The following is a 24,470-nucleotide window of genomic DNA, read 5'->3' as shown; positions in this document are numbered from 1 at the left end:
TGCATGCATTTGAAACTTTTTCTCTCAATTTAGGGGTAAGTTCCATATAAAAATAATTTGTCAAAGCTGCCTGGTTATCTTCTTTTCCAAGATCCTCAATTCCTAAATGTGCTACATATACTTCCATTAACCTGCTGAAATACTCAGCTGGCTCTTCTGAGGTTAACATTTTACACATAGTAATCTTAGACCAATCTGTCTTAGGGGGAAAAATCTCTAAAGCTGCTTTAAGTAAATCCTCAACTTGCTGACCACTGGGGCATGCCAGATTCATTGGAAGATCTACCCCTGAGGGCCATTTAGCTTTCTCAATTAAATGGTCATGCACATTGCTTTGCAAAACTAATTTCACTAACTGATTATCATTCCTAAATGTCAGAGTGTATGCCTGAATAATACTTTCAACCTCTTCTAACCATTTTTTAGGTCTTTTCTAAAATTGGGTAATATTTTTAATAGCCAATAAATCTGTATGTGACTAAGGGACATAAACTGTTTGTACTCCATTAATAGCAGCTGGGGTTGCCCTGGGCACCTAACACAAAGGGGGAGTGGAGGAGTAACCTAATGGTTAGAACAGCAGGCTTTGAACCAGGGAGACTAGGTTTCAAATCCTTCTGCTACTCCTTGTGACTTTAGGGAAGTCACTTTACCCTCTGTTGCCTCAGGTATAAACTTAGTACCTGATTCACTAAGGGATTTTCCCATAGACACAAAATGGGAGAAAACCTTAATGAATCTAGCCCTTAGATTGTGTGCCCTTTGGGAACAGAGAAAGAACTAAAGTACCTGAATGTAATCTGCTTTGAAGTGCTGAAAGCAAAATAGAAAATAAAAATAAATTAAATACATACCTTCTTGTTACTCTTTGAACAGCTTCTGTCTTTCTTTGTGTTTTTTTTTCTTTAAGAGAATCATGCTTTAAATCAGGAAATTTACTGTAATATTTTTCAAGCCCAAGGTGTGGGGATGATACTGTCTCTTCTAATGTAAGGCTTGGCACAGTTTTTCAGTTTCTGCTTATACTTAAATGTGGATAAGTCTGGCTGCTTCTGAATGAGGAGTGTCTGCTTGTGAATCTGAATCACTCTAGGCCGGGGGTGCGATAAGTACCCCAAGGGACCTTACCCTTTGGACACGGTGGAGTATAATCAGGGCTTTTTGACATAACTATTGTGGACTGTTCATGATGCATTACAGGAATATAGCATATGGACTGGCCTCTGTATCTGGAACAGCCAAGGGATACAGCAAGACTTGGTTGTTCTAGTCAGGAACAAAGATTTATATACAGGAGTCAAAATAAACAGCAAAACAAAAGCAGCTCACCTCGCTTTAAACATCAAATAATTCATATGTATTCGGTACAGACTTACATGGGCTCACAGCAGTTCCCCCTGCCTGCCTGCCTCCTTTGGGCCATGATCCCTTATAGTGTTAAGCAGGGAAACTCCTTGGACCCAGAATCCTTTGCGCCTCTGCACCTTAAGGTGGACCAGGGCAGATAGCTCTAGTTGAGGTTTTATTTATTTATTTATTTATTTATTTATTTTTAATTTTTATATACCGGAATTCCTGTATGCAATACAAATCAATCCGGTTTACAAGTAACTAAAAGGTTGCCCTGGTCTGGGAGGTTAGACCGGGGTTTTTTTTACATAGAACATTGAACAATAACAATCAACCATTGAACATTATTACAAGGAACATTGAAAGTAACAATAATATTTAACCAAATAACAAATAACCTTATTCGTGTATTAAATAGTATGTGTGTGTTCACCTTTTTTCAAGCAACTTTAGTAGCGTATATGGTCTGCAGTAAGCGGTTATATAAAGGTGAATAATGACTGTTAAATAGACATGCGAATAAGCAAGTACAGGTATGAAATTGAGTGTTAAGGTGTTAGTTACACCCTGCAATGGTTGGATCTGGGTTGGTCTGGGGGAATCTTTTGTATACTCCCTGATAAGAAGCTGATGGAATCTTACAATATCCCCCTTGATAAGTGGGCCCTTTAATAAATCTAGATGAAATTACAGATGACTTGAGATTTTGTAGACTCTAAAGTATTTTTTGTTTTCTGCAAAGTATCTTTCAATCCTGCATTAACTGATTTTTGTTTGTGTGAGAATATTTCCTGCCACCACAGCTGAAATATACCAACTTCATCCAGTGAAGTAGAATTCAATTGCCCCTTCAAATATTTAGTTTTGTCCCAGTCAAAACTACCATCTTCAGGAAATTTGCAATTTAGGATTATCCTTAGTTTTAAAATGCAATTTCACAGTTTTAAGCTTGTTTTTTTCCCATGTGTACCTAGAGCAGTGATGGCTAACCTATGACATGCGTGTCAGAGGTGACACGCCGAGATGTTTTTGCTGACACGCGCAGCGTTTTGTGGACTATCGGGAATTTTTTTTTTTTTTATCGGCTGCGCCGACCCTTTAAAATTAGTTTTTTAGTATCCTCCCAATGCCCACGGGTGCAGGGAGGATAATGCGGCGCAGCGACAGGCAGATAGGCAGGGCCGTGGTGAGGCTCACATCACCACGGCCCAAAGAAAAAGATCACGTTTAAATGCGCTGATGCTCCTCCTCCTTTCTGCCTGTGCGGCCCCGGAAGTAAATGTTGCTGGAGCCACTTGGGCAGGAAGGAGGAGAAGCATCAGCGCATGCAGAAGAGGAGCAGCGCTTACGGGCCGCCACGAATCCCAAGTCGCAGCAGCCCTAGAAGAGGAAGAGGCCCGGTAGCAGGGCCGCTGCAGAGCCCATCCGGCGGCGACCCACGAAGAGGAGGCCCAGAGGTGAGAGAGAGGCTGAGGGTCTGTAGAGGGGGTGTGTGTGCTCGCGTGTATGAGATAAGTTGAGAGATTGTGTGAGTGAGGACCTGAATGTTTGTAGAGACAGCATGTGCTTGAGCAAGACAGCATGTGGGAGTGAGAGAGCCTGTGTGTGTGAGAGTCAGACAGCATGTGCCAGTGAGAGACTGTGTGTATGAATGATTGTATGAGAGAGAGCATGTGACAGTGAGAGCCTGTGTGTGTGTGTGTGTGTGTGAGAGAGAAATGCATGTGAGAATGAGAACCTGACTGTGTGTTTGAGGGAAGAAGATGGAGAGAAAAGAAACAGAAAAAAACAATATAAAAGGAATTGGCAAAAAGAAAGGGAAGGTGGAAAAAAAAAGCCTGTGACTAACCAATTAGAAAACTAAGATCAGACAGCAAAGGTAAAAAAATTACTGTTTAGTGATTGGCACATGTAATCTTTGGGAATGTGCAAGAATAGCACTTTCTCTATGCGGATCTCACAATGTACGAGATCCGCATGGAGAAAGTGGAAGCCCACAGGGCCTGCACAGAGGAGGCAGCAGAATGGGCTTCAGGGTCAGTAGCAGCAATCAGTGCCTCCCCAATAGCTACGCGGCAGCAGTGACAGTGGCAGCAGAGGAATGAGAGAGGCTCTGAGGTTGCTGGCAAAAGAGAGGGGGGATCTGCCTTTAGTGTGTGCATGTGTATGAATGGGACTCTGCCTGGGGGTGTGAGGGTGTGAATGCATAGGTGCCTGCCTGGGGGTCTGTGTGTGTGAGAATGAATTGGTGCCTGCCTGGAGGATGGAGCGGGAGTGGTGTGAAAATGAATGGGTGCCTGCCTGGGGTTCAGTGTGTGTGTGTGTGTGATGACTGGGAGCCTGCCTGTGTGTGTGTTTGTGTGTATGTGAGGGAGCCAGTGAGTGTGAGAGCATGAGTGTGTATGAGAAAATCCAGGGAAGTAAGAGTTTGTGTGTGTGTGTGTGGTGTGGTGGTGGTGGAGGGGGGGGGGGGGGGGTTGGAGGGAGAGAGAGTTTTTTAATTGAAGATTTAGCCAATGAAATTCAGCAACAAAAAAGTCACTAAGCAGGTAAGGTAAAGAATTATTTGTTTTTGCTTTAATAATAAATACAGTACATATATTAAAATTATAACTCTTTGTTATTAATTAGAGTTACAAATATCACAAAATTATGGAGTTTTCTAGAAGTGACACACCACCCGAGTTATGCTCGTTTTTTTTTTTTATAATGAATTTTGACACACTGAGCTCAAAAGGTTGGCCATCACTGACCTAGAGGGCAGATGTGGCTGAGGAAGGGGCAATGATGAGACTGTCCCCATTGTAAAAGGCTAAATCAACAGATGTGGCTCTTAATTGTATCAGTAAGCAAACAAAAATCAGTCACACAACACTTGTAAGGTTTGTGCCAAATGTTGCTGTCTCCACTCTCCTCTCTTTTGCACTTTCCCTTCGTAATTAAATATATAGCCAAATAGACCAGAGTAACAAAGAGAAGAAATATAGTGTCTGCAATAGTGGTACCAATCTTTTTCCATGCCATGACAAAACTTACCAAAAAGAGCCTCCAACCCTTAAATACCTTACCTGACTTTAATCAAATAGCCTCTAACTGATGAAACCCTGGATCATCCAGTTACCACAATGTAAACTAGGATACCCAGTTACTGGACTCCAACCGGTTATAAGTAGGTAAGTAATAAAAAAATAAGTAAGTAGGTAATAAACCAAACCTAAAGCAAAAAGATCCGTTTTAATCCAAAACATAATACGGATAAACCAAATACAGACAAATTCAACACAACCTATTGGGACAGCTTAACAGCTGCCGGGCCATAAGGAGAAAGGGTGAGAGAGAGAGCAGAGACAAGGACCCACATCAGCAATGTCATACAGTAAAAAAAAAACAAAACAGTAATACTTACAGCAGATGAGAAGGAGTGTTGTGGAACACAGCCAACCAAAAGAAAGGATTTACTGCACTATCTGAAGAAACTGCACAGGAACTGAAAAGAATGTTATATCCCTGGGCTTTCTAACCTAGATGAAATAAAAATCACACCAAAGTTAACTGCTATAAGTATCACTTTATTGATATGCGCATATCAAGAGAATCTCTGACATGAACAAGTCTCACCAGAGTTCTAGAAATCACAGGGATATTTCTCTTATACTAAAAAAGCATGAAGTATATATCTCAACATTTCTCCTTTTTATTTTAAACAAGCATAAATAATTTCTTTTTGGCATATTTTTATATTTGCATTTCTAAGCACGTCAGAACATCTTTATTTTGTAAACTTTAACCTTCTTTCTTTTTCATCTTGCCCCAGACTTCTGATGTTAAAGTCTTCATGCATAGCTGTGAGATTTCAGACATGCTAAATATATTCTATTAATTGCTATTCTCTACCTTGCACAATCACTAACCTCTGGTCCACTTCTTTTACCTACCACTACAACAAGCTGAAAGCATAGCTTGGCTAGTCATGACAAATGGACAGAAGCATTTGTGTAAAACTCAAAAGGAGACTGGCAAGATTCTGGGAGGAACTGAAAACATAGGCTCTAAAACCAAAGGGCCAGATTTTCAAAAGGTTACGCGCGCCGGGCCTATTTTCAAAAGGCCCAGTGATGCGCGTAAAGCCCCGGAACGTGTGTAAGTCCCGGGGCTTGCAAAAAGGGGTGGGGTGGTCTGGGGGCGGGGCCAGGCCAGAGGCCCTCTGACACAGTGGCCATTTGCCGCTGTGTTGGAGTATCGCATGCCTGCAGGCTGCCGGTGTGCAGAACCTGCGCCTGCAAGGTTGGACAAGAATTTTGGGGGTGTTAGAGTAGGGATGGGGGGAAGGTTAGGTTAGGGGGAACTGGGGTAGCCCGCAGGCATCGGCACATGCAAGCTGCACTAGTGTGCACCCCCTTGCACTACCGACCTCTGATTTTACAACTTGCGTGTGCAAGTTATAAAATTGGGCGTAAATGTGTGCGAGCCGGGTAGCGCGCGCAAATGTATGACCGGGCACTGGTTTGTAAATCTCCCCCTAAGAGTGCAACCTCTAGCACCCGTAGAAGAAGGAAAAAATTATTGATGCTTAATGTCTTGGGTGTTAAACCTTATGAATAATCTTCATATAGAATATTTGTTTTAAATTTAAGAGTTGATCTACACATACTCAGAAAACCTCAGGTTTTCTCAGCTATGAGAGAGCTTTTCTGTTTCAGTGCCATCGGATAATGCCATTCTCTTGTATGGCTTATTTGTCCTCCTGTCTACAAAGAACATCTGTTACAGATAAGCAACTTTGCTTTGTTTTTTTTTTTCTAATTGTTTCTATATTTTTATATAATTTGAAAAAAAATTAAATTGAAATTACATAGATTCTTGGGACCAATGATTGTATGTGTGTAATTGGTCTTTATAATGAGCTGCACTTGTATGAGGTCAATAGTCTTTTTTTTCCCCTTGTGCATTTATGATTTTCGTGTACTGTGGGGTGCTCTTTTTTTAAATCATGATTTGGAAAATGATCCATAATGTATTTCCTTACTGCATTAGGCCATCTTAAGCTGTAAATATTTATGGTTGGTTAACTGATGAAATTGGTTAATTTCTTAGTTTCATGGCTGATTTTAAGGCCTGACTTACTAAGATATTTTTTCAGACCCAGAATGGTCAAAGAGCCATAGTAATCATTTGCTCAGGTTCACAATTGAGTAAGGAGCTTATGAAGAGGGAAAACATATATAGTGTTCTCGTCTTCTCAGTATGTGTATGTCTATATTTCTAGGTGTGTGTAAGTATATATGTGTATTTTTTTATCTTCAGTTTTAGCAGTCTTTAGTTAGATGGGCATATGATACCCACAGTGATGGTATTGATGTGAATGGAAGCACTGTAGTTGTGATCAGTGCTGAATGAGAGGAGGGCAACAATGTATCTCATTTCTCTTCATACCTCTTTTATCACATTTTTAGTGTATCCTCTTGGGGGGATCCTTCTACATTACTATCCCCCTTTAATTGTGTTTCAGTGCTGTGTCCTGAGCCCTCTTTTCTTTCTCTGTACTTTTTCTTGTGGTGCTTTGATCTCCTTCCATGGCTTTGAGTACCATCTTTTGATTACTCCCAGTCCCAAATCTCAGTTGTCTTGTCTGACATTGCCACCTGGATTACCCACTATGCTCTTCAATTAATATGGCTAACAGAATTTCTTATCCTTTCCGCACCCTCCTGAAATTCACTTCCCCTTTTCTCTGGATAACATAGTCTTCCTCCCTCCCTGTAACTGTAGCCCATAACTTGAGGTTATCTTAGATTTCTCTCTCTCTCTACATGTAGCTGTCTAAATATTATGGGCTCTACGACCTCGCCGATAGCTCCAACAGGCGCCCGGTGCCCACGAGGATGGCAGGAGCCAGAAAAAGAGCAGCAGAACGCCCCGATGAGCACTGGAGCGGCCCTGCCCCCACAGCAGGGAGGCCCGCTGCTGGCGACATCATCAAGAGGCGCTGGGACACCCTTTAAAGGGAGGCATGCTCCCCGGATGTCCCTCTGGGCTCTGCGACCTCACAGACAGCTCGAACAGGTGCCCGGCACCCATGAGGGGTGCCGGGCACCCCTCATGGGGTGCCGGGCACCCCATGAGGGGGGCAGGAGCCGGAAAAAGAGCAGCAGAACGCCCCGAAGCGGCCCTGCCTCCACGGCGGGGGCCCCTGGTGACATCATCAAGAGGCGCCGGGACACACTTTAAAGGGAGGCGCGCTCCCCGACGTCACGCGCTGTGTGCCGAAGCAGTGCGACAAAGGGGCACTCCCCTTTGTCCACCCCTTAGTGCAAGTCTTAGTGCATACCCCAAACCCAGAAAATTTGCTGCTGCACTCAACAAGAAATGGCAAACGCTCAAACCCCTGACTACACCCACCTCAAGACCCACAGAAAGGATCAAAACATGGATAACCCACAGAAGGAAATAAGAAGAAAAACAAAGAAAGATTGTGAGTACCAACACATAAACATCACTCACATCAACACTAAGGCCTACAGCAGTTACATAGCACTATCATTCCTACTATTCAACGCACAATCCATAGTAAAGAAAATACCCATCATCACCGACCTACTCGACTATTACAAACCAGATTTCATAGCCATCACGGAAACATGGATAAAAAACACTGACCCAGTCTTAATCAACCAAATCAATAACCCTATCTATAGAACGTTTTCAATCCCCAGACCAAAAAAGAAAGGAGATGGCCTAATGCTAATCATCAAAAAAACCTACAGATGAAATTACTCCCAACTAACGCCCACTCACCACTGGAAATTGCATTATTCGACTCACCAAAACTACAAATCTGTCTTGTATACTGTAACCCCCAAGTCACTAGATCGGAACTGCTCACCACTGATAAAATTCTTCTTGACCAATCTAACTATCAACAAACCCATCATCATCTTAGGAGACTTTAACATACACTTAGACACCATCCCCCACATGCACCTCAATAACAGATGCCCTCTCAACCCTAGGCCTAAGTCAAATCATCAAAGGCCCAACACACAAAGCAGGTCACACACTAGACCTTGTCTTCATCAATACTGACATATGGGCTACTTACCACACAAGTATCACTAATATCCCCTGGTCAGACCACTCTCTAATCCACTCTAAACTGACTTCCAACTGTAAATTTACAACAGAAAAAAACCCACCTAGATCCTTCTCCTACTGGTCACCCTTCAACATAGAGACACTTCAAGATAATCTACAAACAGAACTAACAAACATAGACCTATATAACGCAGAAAACACATTATATAGGTCTTCCTCCTGGGTTACCATCACTAAAACGCGTTATATAGGTCTTCCTCCTGGCTCACCATCACTAAAACAATTGCAGACAAGATAAATCCCACGATAAAGAAAACAATAAAAAACCCAAAACACCAGAACCAATGGTACAACGACAACATCAGAACAGCCAAACGTGAACTCCAAAAAAAAAAAAGAGAAAACCTGATGGAACAACAAAACAACCACACTACTTAATGCCTACCGATCACACTTAGCAGACTACAAAAAACTTATCCACAACGCAAAAAAAAACTTCTACTCAAACAAAATAAATTCCAAGAATGCTTTTCAATATCGTACAAAGCCTAACCAAATCCTCCAATGACCAGACATCATCAACCTCCAAGATTTCAAGCAATGACTTTGCAGATTTCTTTAAGGAACCCCCCCCCCCACATAAATAACAACCTCAACAACAACATGCAAGACCCGAAAATACAAATCAATCAAACACCAAGCTGGCCCAACTTTGATTCAGCATCATCATTGGAATTCCAAGCTATCATCAAAAAAATAAACCCAGCTAAGCACCCTATCGATAGCATAGCCATACAGACAATCAAAGCCATCTGACCATCAATAACCAAAACATTAACAGACATCATGAACCTATCCCTCACAGAAGGAAACTACCTTGACTGCCTAAAATCAGCAATTATCAAACCCATACTGAAAAAGACCAACCTTGATCCAGAAAACCCACTAAACTACTGACCCATATCAAACCTACCATTCATCACCAAAATTATTGAAAACATCGTCCACTCCCAACACAGCGTCCACCTGGAAAGGAACAACATCCTACTCCCCACGCAATTCAGCTTCAGGAAACACCTGATGATAGGAGTCACTACTCCTATCATTAAACGACATCATGCTCAAAGGCTTTGACAATGGCCACAGCTACCTTCTAGTCCTACTAGACCCATCAGCAGCCTTCAACACGGTAAACCACTCAATCATGATTGACCGTCTCTCCGAAATTGGTGCAAATGAAAAAACCTTACAATGGTTCTCATCCTATCTATCACAAAGAACCTACCAGGTGTCAATCAACAACACCCTCTCAAAGAAAATAAACCTTGACACCGGAATTCCCCAAGGCTCCGCTTTATCTATGACACTCTTCAACATTTATCTTCTACCGATATGCCACTTCCTCTCAAACCGTAAACTGACCCACTTCATATATGCGGATGACATCCAAATACTAATCCCAATACACAACACTCTGGAAGATACCTACAAAAAAACAGCCACTTATCTCACCAAAATAAAGCAATTTCTAACCAACATGAAACTCATCCTAATCATCGATAAGACAGAAGTAATCATGCTGGATAGAAAGAACAACTCTCCTCACCTACCACCACTCAACATAATGAACCAAAAGGCGGCAATCTCCCCTGTCACTCATGCCCGCAACCTAGGAGTCATAATTGACAATGAACTATCCTTCAAGAACCACATCACTGCTAAAATCAAAGATGGATATCACAAACTCCTAACCCTATGAAGTCTGAAACCTTTCCTTTCCCACAACGACTTCAGAACAGTCCTTCAACTGCTCACCTTCTCCAACCTGGACTACTGCAACTCCCTGCTATTCAACTTACCTCTCACCACCATCCGACCACTCCAAATTCTTCAAAATACAGCCACCAGAATACTCACAGGAACTAAAAAAACATGATCACATTACTCCAACACTTATATAACTACACTGGCTCCCAATAAAATTCAGGATAGACTACAAAATAACTATCCATATTACACAAAATAATATATGAAAAACAAACTGGCTAAGTACATCTATAAAATCCACTCACCAAACCGAAACCTCCGCTCAACTAACACAGGTCTATTAAAATTTCCACCTGCTCATTCCAAACAACTTACCTCAACTTGGAAGAGAGTCATATGCCTAGGAAGTCCCGAACTCTGGAACACCCTCCCAACGAACTTAGAACACAGCAAAATTTAAAAACCTTTAAAAAAAACTAAAAGCTTGGATGTTTACCAAAGCCTAACCAAACACCCAATGACTCTGTTATTATTTCCCTCCCTACCGGCCTATGTAAACATGTGGAACCAATGCAAGCATTTAATATAACCTGTACAGTTTGACATCCGAACTACGTTTATAACGCCTACAGTAACTATGTTAACAATCGCATGAATCTTTTGAACGCTGTGTTAAACATCGAAACTTTGTAAACCGTTGTGATGGCGAAACCGAACGACGGTATATAAAACTTGAAAAATAAATAAATAAATGTATTTATTTCCTGATTTTTGCATACTGCCTATAACAGAAAAACTATGCTAAGTAGTGAACAATAAATCAAATAACTAATCAAAAACAGTTACTAAACATTACAAAAAAAATCAAATAAAACATTTGTATTGTTAAAATAGGAGACATCAGGAAAAAAAGGCAGATGAAAGAAATGCACTTTCAACTATTTTCTAAATAATTTGTGATCGCTGAGATTTCTTTACTCCAAAGGCAGCTCATTCCATAGCATGGGACCAGAAATGGAAAAGCCGTAGAAGGGTCATACCACACCAATTTGTCAGTCAAAGAAGCTGGACTGGTAGAATATAGTTATGTACAAAAGTCATCAGCTTACATTAGATACTGTACTTGACAGGAAGCCAATGAAATCGGAAAAATACATGAGAAATGTGACCTCTAAGAGAGCAAGAGAAGATTAATCGGGCGGCTGCATTTTGTAACAATTGAAGTGATGCAGTCATATGCTTTGGTAGTCCAACCTATAAAGAATTTCAGAGGTTTACTACGGTCAGGATAAATGCTTGCACTACTGCTCTAAAGTCTGAAATGGAAAGGAGATATTTCAAAGAGCGGAGAACTCATAGCTTAAAGAATGCGGAGCTGTAACACTATTAAAGTGTTTACTTCTCTGTAATATTGCCCAAATCTTTCTCTTCCTTTCTAAACACACTACCGCCAGGGGCAGACTGGTCTACCGGGGATTCGAGCATCCCCCAATAGACCAATGAAGCTGCAGAGCAAGTTATTTTGTGGGGCTGCGATACCTGACATGGCCCAAGGGAGATCTCGGCGGGATTGTGACGGAGCCTAACCCGTTGCGGCCTGAGCGAGGTCTTGGAGCCGTGACAGAATCCAACCCGACGTGGCTCGAAGAAAGGGCTACAGGCTTGACAGAAGGACTCAACTGGCTGTTGCAGGGCTGCTTTCTCCCACTTCCCCTCTGGCAGTTAATGAGCAGCACAGGTGCAGCCAAGGCCCAGAAGAAAGGATGACGACTGAGAAGGGTGTGTGTGTGTATGAGAGAGAGTGCAATCGTGTGTATGAAAGAGAGATAACCTGAATATGAATGAGCCTGCATGTGCGTATGAAAGAGAGAGCGAGCCTGAATATATGCATGAGAGTGAGCCTGCATGTGTGTATGAAAGAGAGAGAGAGCCTGAATATGTGCATGAGAATGAGCCTGCAGGTGTGTATGAAAGAGAGAGAGAGCCTGAATATGTGCATGAGTGAGCCTGCATGTGTGTGTGAAAGAGAGAGCCTGAATATGTGCATTAGAGTGAGCACCTGAATGTGTGTAAGTACCTGCATGTGTGCATGAGAGAGAGAATGCCTGTGTGTGTGATGGAGAAAGAGAGAGAATAAAGATCATATGGCCTTCTTCACCCAAATCCATAACAATCTCTGGGAAATCAAAAGATGCCAGGTATTTTTTTAATGGTATGGAGAGCTGGAGATTTTTAATTATTTATTTTTTTATTAATATGAATTTTGGGGCATTGTTTCATGTGTTTGCTGTTTTGAAATATTGTATTGGTGTTTGGGAAATATTAGAACAAATTTGTGTTTCTTTTTAAATCATTAGTGGCTCAATATTGAAAGATGGCTGTTTAAGTAACTTGACCGGATATAACTTATTTGGCTAAATTACATGTGGCGTGGCAAAGTCGCTGAATATACGCAAATATATTTGTATCTAGCCATATCAATTATAATCATCTAATGTATCTGGTAAACTTATGTGGCTAAGACAAAATAATGCTACTTAATTGCATAAGTTACATGGCTAAGTTGCTCCACCCATTGCCTGCTCACAACTTTTTCAGCCAACATTTTAGCCGTATAATGGACTTATGTGGCTAAGCAGTAGCCACTAAATGTAAGTGCATAATCAACGACTGTGAGGGATAGGTTCACAATGTCTGTTAACGTTTTGGTTATTGATGGTTCGATGGCTTTGATTGTCGGTATGGCTATGCTATCGATAGGGTGCTTAGCTGGGTTCATTTTTTTGATGATAGCTTGGAACTCCAATGATGATGCTGAATCAAAGTTGGGCCAGCTTGGTGTTTGATTGATTTGTATTTTCGGGTCTTGCACATAAATCCTACCCACATAAATCCTACTTATCCGGCTAAGTAGCACTGAACGTGCTTTGATTATTGGGCCCCCTATGTTTGTTGGCTGTTTTGATATATTCATTCTTTTCATGGTTTTAATATTATGAATGATGTCTTATATCTCTTGATTTTATTGTTTGATGTTTTGTGAAGCGTGATTGTTTCTGTTTTTCCATTGTTCCACTGCATAAATACTGTCGGGCTTGTTGTAGTTACCAGAGCATGTTTGTGAGTGAGAGAGAATGAGTGAGCCAATGAACATATGTTTGATCAAGAGGACTGTTTAAGCCAGTGGGCCTGTGTGAGTATAAAAGAGAGCGATTGATCCAGTGAGCATGTGTGTGAACAAGAGCATGAGTGTGTAACACAGTGAGCATGTCTGTGAGAGAGAATATGTACGAGAGACGGTGTGTCATCTAGTGAGCATGTGTGTGAGAGAGACTATAAGGGAGTTTGTGTGAGAATGAACATATGTTAGAGAGAGAAGAAATTGTGTATATCTCCCACCTCTTACTTATTCATGACAATCTCAGAGTGACTGGAATCTAAAGTTTCCAGGTACAGAGAGCAGGGGGATTTATTTTAGCTTTAATTTTAATTATTGGGTTGGTTTGCTGTGTCTGCTATTTTGAAATATTTTATCGATGTTTGGGAAATTAAAAAAAACCAGTTATATATTTGTAATCATTGGATGTTCTTTTCATCATTTGTTTTGAAATATTTATTCTTTTTATGAGTTTGGTTTTACTATTATGATTGATTGCTTTATATTTCTTGATGTTATTGTTTGATGTTTAGAGAGGAATGATATTTGTTTTTCCATTCCATACAGAATCTGGCTGCTTGTGATTTCAAGTTCAGTTTTTGTCTGCATGTTTTTATTTATACTTTATTATCTCTTCATTTTGTATTTGGTGAGGGTCTGTCTGTGTTCTACATGTGTGACTAAGGTGAGGTATTCTGCTAAACAGACTTGTGGGGTTGCCCTAACCTCTTTGCATGGATGGAATGGGGATCTAAAGCTTTGTTTACTCACTGCTGGTCTAGACTAAGCTCTATTTCTTAGTTATTTAGGAAAAATTTGAAATTTATTTGGAGATATTTGTGCTTAAGAAATTCTGCCAGGTTTCAGAGTCGTCTTGGCGCATTGATGCATGTGCTGCGGAGAAAGTGCACAAGGGAGTCAGCTACCCCAAGGGCCAGTTTTGAAAAAAATCCCCTGGGCTGATATTTTCCAGTAATCTGCCCCTAACTACTGCTTAGATTACTACAACCTCCTCTTTACAGATATCCCAGTGAACTTTACTCTCTCTACTATGATCTTTTCAAAATTCAGCTGTGCGACTTATCTTCCATTTCCATTTCATACTTGTAGATTACCTTCCCTGTAAAACTCAAAGAAGTTTACAATAATATTAAATATAGTAAGTGTAAGATGCATCAAATAAGCATGAAAATGTGTCAGTAAGCAGAGAACAGATCATAAATCTCACTGCTCTCGTTGGCATGGGGCAGAGTTGTTTTATCCTTCTCAATATGGATTTCGTAAATCACATAAATCACATAATACGGAAACTTTGCTCACTTCCCTCTCAGACACCATTCTGAGAGGTTTGGACAATGGAAATTCATATCTCTTAATTCTATTAGATATTTCGGTGGCCTTTGACACTATAAACCATGATTCTATGATCTGCAAGCTCAAAGAAATTGGTCTTAAAGATACTACTCTCACTTGGTTTAAATCTTATTTAACAGACAGATCTTTCAAAGTCAAAATAAATATAGCAGAATCAAAAAAGATCAGGTTAACAACTGGAGTACCACAGGGTTCATGCCTTTCTCCTACGTTATTTAACATCTATATGGCCCATTATGGAGATTACTGGCAGGACTAGGACTGTTCATTATATATTTGCTGACGATGTCCAGATACTTCTCCCAATCAAAGATTCGTTAAATAACACATTGAAATTGTGGGCTATTTATTCCAGTTCCATTAAACAGCTCCTCACTCACATGTCACTTTCCCTAAATGACACAAAAACAGAGATTCTATATATTTCTCTTCAAACGCCGACCGCACCTTGGAAGCAGGTCCCCGGAGCAGAGGACAGGGCTGGGAGAGAGGCCCGAGCAGCCGGCGCTTGAGCCCATCGGGGTAAGGCCATCAACTCTCGCCCTACCTCCGTGGGCCCCCGCTCCGGCCACATGGGAGTTTCTAACTTACCTCCTCTTGCTTCTTCTTCTCTAAATCGCGGCGATCCGACCCGGCTTCCTCTCCGCCCACCGCCGCAGGAATCGACGAGACAGGCCTTCCTCCACCCGGCCAATCAGACCGACGCCGCCCCAGTCGCGCTGGTGACCTCGCCACGACGCGCCCGCGCCAAATTTAAAGAGCCGGCAAGACTTCAGGCACCGCGCGCCGGCGTCGCGCGCCGAAGGAGCACAACAAAGGGGTTCACCCCTTCGTGCAGCCCCGAGGAAGCCCATTCTCTCTGCTCGACCGACTTTACAAATTCGCCTTTAGGATCCTTCCCTACCTAGGCCGATTATTACTCAAGGAATTATACATCCTGAGTCCACCCCAACCTCTCCAGGCCACCTCCCGCCCTCCTACATACTACCACAACTCATCTCCTGCTGTTAATATCCCCTCAGACTCTCTCTCGGCTCAAATTCTAATCAATGGGACTTTGATCTGCCTGCAGCCCGCCTGCTCCACCGAGATCCGCACTCACACGATCGTAGTCACCCTCCCCCCTCACAGGACGCTCCGATCGATGACATCATCCCCTCGCGATTAGAGGGGTTTAAAATATCTCAGGATAGTTTTAATCTGACAACACTCTCTCAGACGCATCCTAAGTTCACGCCGACGAATCAAATGCCTACACAGACAACTTCAGCTTTCACCCGGACAACTACAGACTCAACTGACACTCATCCAGACACTACCAGACGCGACCAGAAGCCATCAGACGCTACCAGACTCAACCAACTCTCATCCAGATTCTACCAGACTCAAACAACATTCCTCCAGACTCTACCAAATACTTCCAGCCTCTACCAGAATCTGTCCAGACCACACCAGACGCATCCAGTCTTCACCAGACTCAACCAACACTCATCCTGACTCTACCAGTCTCTCACCCAGTCTTCCACAGCACTCTTTGAGACATCCCAATACGCACCCAAACGTCACTCACCATGCACACCCTCGCTATACCAATCATCCACAACAAAAGGAGAAACGCAGTAACAAACCACACCAATCCCAACTTCATTCAAAAGAGAATTATCCCTATCATGACCTCACCACTGAGCCAATTGCTGGGCCTCACGCTACTCTCCTTAACCCTGATAAATGCATAATCACTATCGAAAAAATCTCATCTCCTATACGACTATCTAACAGAATCTAATCCAGACTGCTGCGCAATCACAGAAACTTGGCTGAAACCTGAAGACACGGCTCTAATCAACCAACTCCCTACTCACACTTATAACATCCTCTCTATCCCCAGAATCAAAAAAAGAGGAGGCGGTCTATTATTAGCCACAAAAAAAGAGCTAGGGCTTTCCCTACAGACCACCACTTCATCACCCTCTCTCGAATTCGCATTATTTAAATCTAAACACCTTCAAATCGGTCTTACATATGCCCCTCAAGAAGCCTAGAATCAGACCCTTCTCCTTTAATTGAACTCCTAGCAAAACACATCAACTCAGATACCCCTGCTATAATATTGGGAGATTTCAACCTCCCACGTGGACAAAACCCCTCAATCTTCCAGTTGTGAAACCTTTCTCACTTCACTTCAATTCATGGGTTTCAAACAATTTATCAAGGAGCCGACGCACAAAGCGGGACATACATTAGACTTAATTTTCATAAATGAAAGCCTTTGCTCTGCCTCATCTACAACCTGTTCCCCAGTTCCCTGGTCAGACCACAAGTTGATTTCTACAACTCTCAAGTTCACCCAACCCATCCTCCGACCTTTACAAAAAACCACAATACAATTCAGGAAGCTATGCAACCCAGAAACCCTCAGACCATATCTAGCTTCTGCTTTAGACAAGCTAGACCTCACGGATGCCAATTCAGCCACAACCTCCTGGACTAAAATAACTAAGGAAGTAGCAGACCTAACATGTCCTTTAACCACTAAAACTCTACGATCTAATACGAACAACAGGAAACCCTGGTACACCCCCCAGCTAAAAACCCTGAAACAAGAAATCAGAAGAATCGAACATACATGGCGAAAAAACCCTTCCACATCGAATCTGGAAGCTTACAAATCCCTCATGCACCGCTACCGGATATCCATCCTCCAAACAAAGAGGGATTTTTTCTCACAGAAAATACACCACTTCATCTTCGACCCTAAAGCTTTTTTCTCCCTTGTTTCATCTCTCACTAAACCCACTACCACGACCATCCCAGACGACCAAGCGGCCAGCAAAGCCTCAGAGTTAGCAACATATTTCAAGAAAAAAATCATTGATTTGATCAGACCTCTAAAAGCCAACAATGCTCCACTACCAACACCAACCCAATACCCTCATTATCAACAGAACACCAGTCTTGAAACATTCGAACCGACGTCATCCTTAGAGGTTGAAACAATCCTGAAGAAGGTCAAACCTGCCTCTCACCCCACAGATGCGATACCCACCAACTTACTCATTGCCAGCTCTAAAATTGTCGCCAAACCTATTGCCGACATTATTAACTGCTCACTAATGCAAGGTTCAGTACCTGACCAGTTGAAACTCGCAATCCTAAAACCTCTCCTGAAAAAACCCAATTTGTCTCCAGAGGACCCATCTAACTATCACCCTATCGCTAAACTCCCCTTCATTTCAAAAATCCTAGAAAAAATTGTCAACCAGCAACTCACTGAATACTTAGAAGACAACAAAATACTAGCCCCTTCTCAGTTCGGCTTCAGAAAAACCAGAAATACAGAAACTCTGCTAATCTCCCTGACTGACACAATTTTACTGAATCTAGAAAAAAAACAACCAGGCTTACTCATTCTCCTCGACCTATCAGCTGCATTTGACACGGTAAACCACACAATGCTTCTGGATAGGCTAACAGACATCGGCATCAAAGGCACTGCTCTCAGATGGTTCAAATCGTTTCTACATAACAGAGTTTACAAGGTCAGAGTCAACAACGAAGAATCACACCCAGTTTCCTCATCCTTGGGAGTCCCTCAAGGCTCTTCCTTATCCCCCACCCTCTTCAACATTTATCTACTACCACTTTGCCAGCTTCTCTCCAATCTAAAATTAACCCACTATATCTACGCAGACGACGTGCAAATATTCATCCCGGTTACGGAAACTCTACAAAAAACACTAGAATTCTGGAACAACTGCCTCCAAACCATCAACAACCTACTCAAGAGTCTCAACCTGATCCTTAATTCCAACAAAACTGAAATACTACTTATCACACAAGACAGTAACCATGATACATCTAACTTACCTACTACTAATAAACTATCCTTCTCACCTCAAGTTAGAAACCTTGGAGTCATCATGGACAATCAACTAAACCTTAAGAGATTCATTAATAATACCACTAAGGACGGATTCTACAAATTACAAGTTCTGAAACGACTCAGACCACTCCTCCATTTCCAAGACTACCGGGCAGTTCTCCAAGCAATCATTTTTTCAAAAATCGACTACTGTAACTCCCTCCTACTTGGCCTCCCAACCAACACAATAAAACCATTACAAATGCTCCAAAATGCTTCAGCCAGGATTCTAACGAAATTCAACAAAAGAAATCATATTACCCCCATCTTAAAAAACCTACACTGGCTCCCAATCAAGTTCAGAATCTCTTACAAAGTACTAACAATCATACATAAATCAATTCATAAGCTCATTCCTCTGGAACTCAATACCCCTCTGCAGCCACATATACTCTCCAGACCGGTGAGAACGGCATATAAAGATACTCTCCTCGCCCCAACCATCAAATCCTCACTAAATAAACGCACTTTTTCCACAGCAGAACCCGCACAATGGAATGCTCTACCTCCAGACCTCCGGAAAGAACCTTGCCCTATTGTCTTTAAAAAGAGACTCAAAACTTGGCTATTCGAACAAGCCTTCTACCCACACCAATAATCGTACTCTATATCCTTTCAAATTTATGCACCTTGGAATGTATCTACGGTATATTTAGCCAGATTCTATTGGAATACTACATTATTTATTGTATAAGTTATTTTATAAGTTATTTATTGTAATTTCTTGTTCTTTAACCCCCACTTACTTCATCCAAGTTTATTCTCTTGTTCGATGTAATTTGCACTCTGTCTTGCTTGTTTTAATGTTATAATGTAAACCGAATTGATATGTAACATCTGCTACATGAATTTCGCTATATAAAAATGTTAAATAAATAATAATATTTGTAATAAGGTTACTGAAATAATTTCAGTAGAAATAAGCTTAAATCCATCTTCTTTAAATATTAGACATGAAGTGAGGAGTCTTGGTGCGATATTAGATAACTAACTTCACCTAAAGGCATTTATAAAGACCATAATTAAAGACAGCTTTTATAAATTACAAATCTTAAGGAAATTAAAACCTTTGTTACACTATAATGATTTTCGAACGGTGCTCCAAGCTCTGTTATTATCAAAGCTGGATTATTGTAATGCCCTTTTTTTGGGCTTACTGCTAACATCTATTCGCCCTTTGCAACTCTTGCAAATGCTGCCACGCGTCTGTTAACCAATTCCAAAAAATTTGATCATATCACCCACTGGCTCCCTATCCATTCTCGAATCGAATACAAATGTTTGACGCTTATTCATAAAACCATCTGTGGCAATAACAACGAATGGCTAAATGCAGCCCTTCGCATCCACACACCCTCTCGTAATTTGAGGTCCCTAGATAAAGCACTTCTCCGAGTTCCATCTCCCAAATCAGCACATTTTAATGCATTCAGAGAAAGGGCCCTCTCTATAGCTGACCCAAAACTGTGGAACTCTCTTCCACTGGATATACATTTAGAGGCGCGTATACAACCTTTTAAGAAACAGCTAAAAACATGGTTGTTCGCACAGGTGTTCAACAAAGTAGTATGACTTCTCTTAGAGACTCCCCCTGTGAATCTAGACTATTACAAAGAATGTCTATTATAAACCCTATTTTATAACTAGTTTGATATTGATTGAATTTTATGTATTTTATTATTTTGTAAAAATTACATTTAGATGAATTTTAGATGTTTTTACTATTTATAGGGTTATTTATTTGTTTGAATGCATTTTAGGACATGTCATTAAAGACGGTCCACAGATACAATGTAAACTGACATGAAGTGTACACAATATGTTTCGGTATATAAAAATGCCTAAAAAAAAAATAAAATAGATATACAATAATGCAATAAATCCAATTATCCAGTCATGAGCCCTTGCTGCGCCTGACACTTAAAATCTTCTTTCTTCTTCTTTTATGTATGGAAACATTTCAGTTAAAATTTCAGCAAGGTGAAAGAACATTATGATATCATTTGGCATTTTTAAAGCTGCTTTGCTATTAGTGTCTGTGATCACCAGCTGATTCCATCTCTTGTCTAGCTTCCCATGGGGTAAAACTGCCTCTAATGTTTGATGTACGTATTATATAGAAATTCACATAACAAATGTCATTACCTTGTGCAAATTTCTGTACCAAGGAAGGAAACTAGGCATCATGACATGTGCACACATCATCTTGTCAGTGATGCAAGAGTTCCTGCAAGCACCTTTATATTAGAATTTCATGGCAGAAAATGCTAACTTGTATCCATGGACTAGTGACTCATAGCTGATGATCAGGTTTATTAGATTGATACGTTTGCATTGGAGGAAAACAGCCTTATAATCAGGTTCATATACTAACCTGACTATTTTATATAACAAAGTAGGTTAACATTTATACTGCATTTTGCAGGAAAATTCTTGGATTGCCAACAGTGAAATGTTGGTAGCCCAGAGCTGCTGTTTTGTTCAGTTTCTGCTTTTAAAGATCAGTTGGACATTAGATGTTGTATAAACTAAAATCTATTATTTATTTTATGTAGGAAAGAGTTCCGCAAGTTTTATAAGAAGAGATTTCTGTGAGGTAAGCACAATGGATTTTTATTTATTTATGTTTTCGCTTTTTACAAAATTATCTTCTTGTACTATATTTAGTACTATATTTTTTTCAGCTGCCATTTTGAGCATTACAGTTACTGGAAATCAATAGGTATATTAGCATGTAGAATTTGCAACTTATGTATTTTGTTTCAAGTTATGAAATACTAAAACATGCATTTATTTTGGTAAAGCGTTCTGTGTTTTATTCCTGAGCATTATTTTTCCAAATTGAGGCTCCTAAAAATCATCTGGAGGCCACTGGAGCCATTAACACAACTGTTTTGCCACTTACTTTGGATTCTGTCTATATAGGGCATTTTTTTGTGATCTGCAAGACAAGATCTTATATTCAAAGTCTAGATGGATGTAATTTATACTTTGGCCATGTTTGTCATCCACCCTCCAACATTTACTGCAGTAAGAATGTATAATACTACTTTTTAGACAGTCTTAAGACAGTTTGCAAGGTAGGTGTGTGTGTGGTAGTGACAAATTGCTTAACTCCTCCTTTACTCCATAATCTGAAAGTCCATACATAGTATCTACAATGCTTTCAGATTCTTTGGCTTGAAATACTGGAAAAAACATTAAAGTAGCAATATTTAACATTCTTTTACTAGGCAGGTCTCACAATATTAACTTGAATAATTAACTTGTTCTCTATATAAACTTTATCTGTAGAAATTTCATTTTGAACTGTTAAATGAGGAAAATGCTGGCTGGCTTCAATAGACTTAAAAAAAAAATTCTGTTCCTTTCTGTTCAGTTTATTTGGCTTTTGGAGGAACTTAAAGTTGCATCTCCACTGTGGTCTCTCAGAGTGATGACTGTGTCATTATCAGGAGGATTGACCATTTCAGGAACATAATAATGTAATAAATACAGCAGATAAAGACCAAAATGACCCATCTAATCTGCCTAGTTGAGATTCTTCCACTTGTTAGATGTATGTATAAATTCCCATCTGCAACCCCATACCAACTTTCCTTCCTCATGTCTTTTACCAGACCTCTCAAATCTTTTCATGCCACTTACCTCCTTATTTGTTCTAACATATTTGTTTCTGAATTTCAGTGCACAGTCTTAATACATGGTTTAATACATTGGCCCTAGAAACAGCTCAATTCTTCACCCAGGAGTGTAATAATCAGCTGAACCATGGTGACTGGACACAGGCAGGCTCTGTTTAACATATTGTGGACTTTGTAAGGCAATTTTTTGAACCAGAGAATAATTGGTTTTACCGTGACAAAGTGTATGAAAATTTAGGCAATCCAGATTTTGTTTTTTTTAATTATGACTTTTGGAATATTTCCATAATTATTTTTTCATGATGAAAGTGAATAGTATAGTGTGTACGTCAGTGAAATAAACTACTTTGAATCATTTTGATTTGTGTTTTTTAGGCAGCAGAATGTGAAAAATGTACAAAATTCTTTTGCAAGACACTATGAGGCTGTTTAGTGACAAGTTCTCCAGCTACCATTAGCCGGAAAACTTGTCCCGCATATTCAGAGAGAGAAATGTCCTGCTGAATATACTTGCTTAAAGTTATCTGGCTAACTTTAAAACCTGGCTATGTTTGAATATAGTTGGTTAGGTTTTAAAGTTATTTGGCCTTGTGTGGCTGGATAACTCCCTACTTACTTGGATACCTTTATAAGATATCCAGGTAAATAGTGCTGTCAGTGAAGAAACTAAAAATAAATAAACAGGGCCAGCAGCTGTACTCCACCCCTTCTGATCTCCAAATTATAGATATGGGCCTCTTGAGCTGTGTTCCCCCAATCCCAAACCTCTCCTTATACAGGTCACTGGGCATTCCCTCACACACATCAGATAACGGTGCGGTGCCCTTCCCTTCCCTATTCCCTCCCACCCACCCGCAGTATGAGTAGTCCTGCCCACACATTCCATTTGCCCCCATACAAAAAATATAACAATATCTTGCTGGGAGTGAGATCTCAACTCACCTCCTCCCAGCAATCCAGCAGTGCTTCTGTTTTCTAGCATTCGAAGCGTAAACTACCCATAGTGTATGGTTCCAGCACTAGGAAAGTAAGCTTATCCAGCGCTGAAAGTATTATCCGGCTATAATTTAATGGAGAAGTGGCTGAATATGCCACTTGTGCCATTTAGATGGATAATTTTTGAGTCATGACACTTTGACACCAATTGGACCCATCTTTCAAAGCTTAGTAAAATTTTACTGAGCATGTGCAGATGTTCCTACACACATGTGCTGCTTTGTGAGCCCCTCAATCTGTTTGTCTGAGCTATTGCATGGACATGTACCCTTTCTCTCTCAAATATTTTTAATTCTTCAATTCTTGAGGTCTAGTGCCTTTTTGCAAATTCTTTACCAGGGTCTCAGCAGCCTCTCAACAGAACTTTTAAGTTCTGCAGAAGAAAAAAAAAAAAAAGGAAAAAGATCATATGAAATCAGAGAAGCCCAAGGCCAAGACTGCAGTAAGCACATTTAAGGCCTGACTGAGGGCACTGGATGTCCAGTATGGATATTTCATCTATTAATGTTTGAATCAGAACAACGATTCTTCAAACGTACAGCTGTGTTTATATGTTCCTCCCATCCCCTAGAGTGCAGACAGGAAAATGGAGGCCCTTCTGAATGTGCCAGTTGCTAAGAGTCCCAAGCATTGGTGTTGCTCCTCTTCTTGGAGCAAGGCATCTTCAGCCCCCTGTGCATGGAGAGAAGGAGAAATGTTTCCCCTTCTTGTTCTTGCAAGCTTTGGAATTTTTCCCCTTCCCCTTCACCCAGTAGCGCTAGGTTCCAGATCTGTCACAGGTTAGGGATTGAGCCAAATGCAAACTCTCTTGACGCCAGAGGAGGCACAGAGAAAGATGCCTAAACAATGAGGAGTATCTTCTTTGGGGTGGAGGTGGCAATAGGTGATATTTAATTGCTGGTGCAGGTGCATTCCTTAATTATGACAAGTAAGAAATCCCTTGGTGTTCACCCACTTTATCAGCCCAGCCTGGGTTGACAGTCTCTGTCATCAGAATGGAACATGCTCTCCAACATAACATAAGACTTGCCATGCTGGGTCAGACCAAGGGTCCATCAAGCCCAGTATCCTGTTACTAACAGAGGTAAGCCAGATCAGAAGTACCTGGCAGGATCCAAAATGCACATGGTGTCCTGGCTGAGAGACTGAGCATTTTACCTGGTTGCTG

The 24,470-nt window shown here is 40.9% G+C and overlaps 1 protein-coding gene across 10 annotated transcripts in view; it reads left to right on the top strand.

The window, feature by feature from the left end:
* The window catches only part of TBC1D5 (TBC1 domain family member 5), a 1,653,915-nt gene that overhangs the window by 298,584 nt on the left and 1,330,861 nt on the right, over nt 1–24,470 (top strand). For all 10 annotated transcript variants that reach the window (XM_029589267.1, XM_029589269.1, XM_029589266.1 and 7 more), the window contains one exon: nt 21,218–21,258. The gene's annotated coding sequence lies outside the window, so the exon portion shown is untranslated. The remainder of the gene's footprint in view (nt 1–21,217; nt 21,259–24,470) is intronic.

Source organism: Rhinatrema bivittatum, chromosome 2, assembly GCF_901001135.1.
Source record: "Rhinatrema bivittatum chromosome 2, aRhiBiv1.1, whole genome shotgun sequence".
Classification (NCBI taxonomy): Eukaryota; Metazoa; Chordata; class Amphibia; order Gymnophiona; family Rhinatrematidae; genus Rhinatrema; species Rhinatrema bivittatum.
The sequence above is the reverse complement of the archived record's forward strand: the minus strand, read 5'-3'. Positions and strand labels throughout refer to the sequence as shown.